Genomic DNA, 4,175 nt, shown 5'->3' on the forward strand with positions numbered 1-4,175 from the left:
CTGTTTCAGAGAACTGAGAAGGATTAGTAAGCACATTTTGCTGAAAATGGGTTACAGAGGCCTGATAAAATCCTACAGATGTTTGTTAGTTATAATAGGCATAGTTCAGCATTCCCTTCCTTCCTCAAATATCTGCAAAGAGCTGTATTTCTCTTTAGGTATGCATGACCGGCCATACATTTAATTAATAGATTTCCTTTGTTTTTTTTTTTTTTTTTTTTTTTTTTCTGTTTCTGTTTCTTTTTTTTTATATTTTTTTTTAGTTCCTCTTCATGTCTCCTTTTTCTACTGTTGTTCTAATAATGGAGTAAAGGACTTCTATTATTTCATTTATTCAAATATTAAACAAATATTTATTGAGCATCTACTTTTTCTAGTCACAGTTCTAATTGCTGAGAATACTATCTGAGCATCTAGTGGTAAACTAGGGCTAATATTTTAATGTGGGAGATTATATGGCTTCCTCTGTCTCTTTCATGCCCACTCAATTCTCCAGTGGAAACTAGTTCATTTAAGATATAGTTTAGGTAATCTTTTAAGTTCCACAGCAAATGTTGGACTTCTTCTTGAATGTTGTAATTCTTAGAATGCCTATGGCAAGAGATCTCCTTGAAAGATAATAATGTTTGACAATTCCTGCTTGATGACTTTGATTCATTGGTTGCCATGCTACTGGGAGAGAAATAAAATTTAAAAACAAATTGAGAAAAACTTACACTATTTGGTTTCTAAGAAAATCTCCTTGCATCCTGGAGTATTATCCTCATATGTGTTCAGACTTTTATATTTCAAATTTTAACAACAAATGTTTAATTTTTCGTGAGGTCCACAATAAGCATTTAATCACTGGTAAATTATAAATGTGAGATAACACAGGTGGTTTTTGAAGATAAGGTGGCATAGACCCATTTTTTTTTTGGTTCCCCCTCACTAAGCACAACTATAAATAAACCCTGATAATAATACAAGAGATAATCAAAGGAGAGCTCTGCATGATAGTAGGGGAGAAAGAGCTGATTTGGGAATCCCAGGACTGAAGGAACAACGGTAGCAGGGTATCTAACTTTAACCCACCCAATAGAGTTACATAATGCAAACTTGGTACTTCTTGACTTCCATACTTGCAACAGGGCAGCACAGAAGAGTAAAATTGAGAAACATGCTCAATAAGAGAGAAAACTACACAAAGACTGAAAGCTATATTTGTACCTATATTATTATACATAATTTAAGATGTGCACCATTTTGTACATAGCATAGCAAAGAATGGTTCTTTGTTGATGACTCTATATTCTCACTGCATATTAAAAAAATAAACTGGTAATATGAAAAATTTCCAGTAAACTCTGTTTTATGGAAAAGTCTGTGGCACAGAAAGGAACCTATGTGGAATGCCATCTTGACTTGGAATGTAGGATTTAGGAAGTCTCCGAATTTTGTCATGTATAGATTTTCAGACAAATCAATTTTGATTTTGATGCAATAAGCTTGTGTTATATTTACTCTGAATAATACTCCCCTTTCTTTTTCTTTCTTCTTCTTCTTTTTTTTTTTTTTTTTTTTTTTTTTTTTTTTTTTTTTTTTTTTTTTTTTTTTTNGAGTCTTGCTCTGTTGACCAGGCTGAAGTGCAGTGGTATGATCTTGGCTCACTGCAACATCTGCCTCCTGGGTTCAAGTGACTCTCCTGTCTCAGCCTCCCGAGTAGCTGGGATTACAGACATTGCTCCGCCATGTCTGGCTAATTTTTGTATTTTTAGTAGAGACAGAGTTTCCCCATGTTGGCCAGGCTGGCCTAAAACTCCTGACCTCTGCTGATCTGCATGCCTCAACCTCCCAAAGTGCTGAGATTACAAGTGTAAGCCACCATGCCTAGCCTGAATAATACTCGCCTTTCAATTGCATATACTGACTTTGAATTTAATTATGCTTGATTTTAAATAAAAAGTATTAAAATGTAAAAATTATTTTTACATTGTGCTCATTACACATATATTGGATCTGTACTTCGTTGAGTGCTTCTAATCTTGCATAAATTTTAATGAGACTTTTGAAGTTTATAATGTCACATTTGTCTCATGTTTAATTTTTTCATAAGAGATGCAGGAATGCTTTAAAGGTTTTAAAAACATTCTTTTATTTGTTTTCTTAATTAACCTTTTCCAACATTCTGTATCTTTTCCAATGCTTTTATTTTTTCAGAAATACATCTATTAAAATTTATTAATCTTGTTTGAATTAAAAAACAAGAAACATGAATTCAAAGTGTAGTTAGAATTCTAAATATAACAGAAGTGATTCTCAGAAGAAGCCTCAGAAGTATGAGCTTTCTCCATACTTTTTAGTAAATCTTTTTTATGTTTGTGTACCTTTATTTTAAATTCATTTTTAAAGATGTCTAATTGCTGTAGATGAAGATATAATACCAAGGAGATTTGATTGTGATATTGTGTATTACTATACTTAAAATGCAAGTAGAGGCTGGGCATCGTGGCTCACACTAATCGCAGTACTTTGGGAGGTGGATTGCCTGAGCTGACGAGTTTGAGACCAGCCTGGGCAATGTGGCAGAACTCTGTCTCTACAAAACTACAAAAATTAGCTGGGAGTAGTGATGCCTACCTGTAGTCCCAGATACTTGGAGGGCAGAGGCAGGAGGATCGCTCAAGCCTGGGAGGCTGAGGCTATGGTGAGCTGTGTTTGTGCCACTGCATTGTAGCCTAGGTGAACAGAGTGAGACCTTGTCTAAAAAAAAAAAAAAAAAAAAAAAAAAAAAAAAAAAAAAAAAAAAAAAAAAAAAAAAAAAAAAGGCAAGTAGAATGTCTACACAGTTATATTGATTTTTGAGTATGTTGTTTTTATTCAATTAGATCATATTCTCTCTTCTGGAACATGCATAGTTAGTGAACATGATGTGGTTTAGGGGGCAGAAATTATGGGTTTTCTCATCCTTTGACTTGACACCACAGTTCTCTGCATTCATTCCTTTCTGTAATTGGCTTAATAACAGGTTAAAAGGAAATTTTTCTCTGAGATATTATAATCTGTAGCAACTGATTCAGGGAGCATTTTCTAGCCCCGAAAGATGAAAAAGCTGTTGATTTGTGTCTTGTCTTGGAAAAATATTAACAGATGTATGGAAGAATTTCACACTGATCTGGAATTTGTCTCTGAATCTAATTCTATCCTGAAAGAGCTGGAAAGAATTGCTGAGAGGAATGAAATAAGGCAAATGACTCTCCCCATTGCTAGATTGTCTTTTTTGTAAGCAGGATTTTTCTATCTTCATGTTAGAAGGCTATTCCTCAATAAACAGAGTGTGCTGAGCATAATTTACCCTTTTCTTGATGACTCAGGCTCATCATAATGAACATTGGTTAGTATGCTCAACAATATTAAAAAGATGCCCTTAAGAGCTATTAAGGTATGCAGTACTGTTTGCCCAGACTGACTAACTGCTCCCAGATGACTTAAATGTTCCAGACTGCAGTCACTCCTCAGCACAATGTACACTAAACTGAAATTATGTTCTTGTGGACTTCAGGGTGATATGTGTGGGGCTAGAGCTGAACATAATATTGTCATGCTGGACCCTGTTCTTTCAAGTAAAAACTCTCCTCCCTAACTGTTACCCACTGCATGAAGATTTGTCATTATCATTCCAAACCTATTGGAGGACATAAATGATTATTTCCAGGAGTAACAAGAGAACTGGGTATTTAATGACAAACTTAATGATATACACGGCAGGCAGAATCACCAAGGGAAGAACTTAGTGCTTGTAATATAAAATGCATTCCAAAGGAGATCTCTCTTCCTCCAAAAATCTTCATCTCAGTTCTAAATTTAGTTCTCCAAAGTAACATACTCTATGAAGAATATTTGTCACAAAATTTATCAGTTTTCTTAGTTCTACTTTAGAAATGTAAACATCATAAGAAGGGTTAAAAGCCTGTTATTTATTATTATAAAGTAGATTATTTGAATTATTTTAATCCTGATGTCTTATTAAGGGACTGAGATTTTTTGATGGGTGACAAGGGTCAGGGGAAAAGAAAGATAATTTTGAAAGTTCAAATATTAGGAAAAATCTTTAAATTTGTAGGTGACTGGCCATTGAAGAGGGTCAAGTCAAGGGGGAGGTTTTGGAGAATTCTGAAATCTGCTGAATGCATGGC

The sequence above is a fragment of the Cebus imitator genome, unplaced genomic scaffold, assembly GCF_001604975.1.
Source record: "Cebus imitator isolate Cc_AM_T3 unplaced genomic scaffold, Cebus_imitator-1.0 Scaffold78, whole genome shotgun sequence".
Taxonomy (NCBI): Eukaryota; Metazoa; Chordata; class Mammalia; order Primates; family Cebidae; genus Cebus; species Cebus imitator.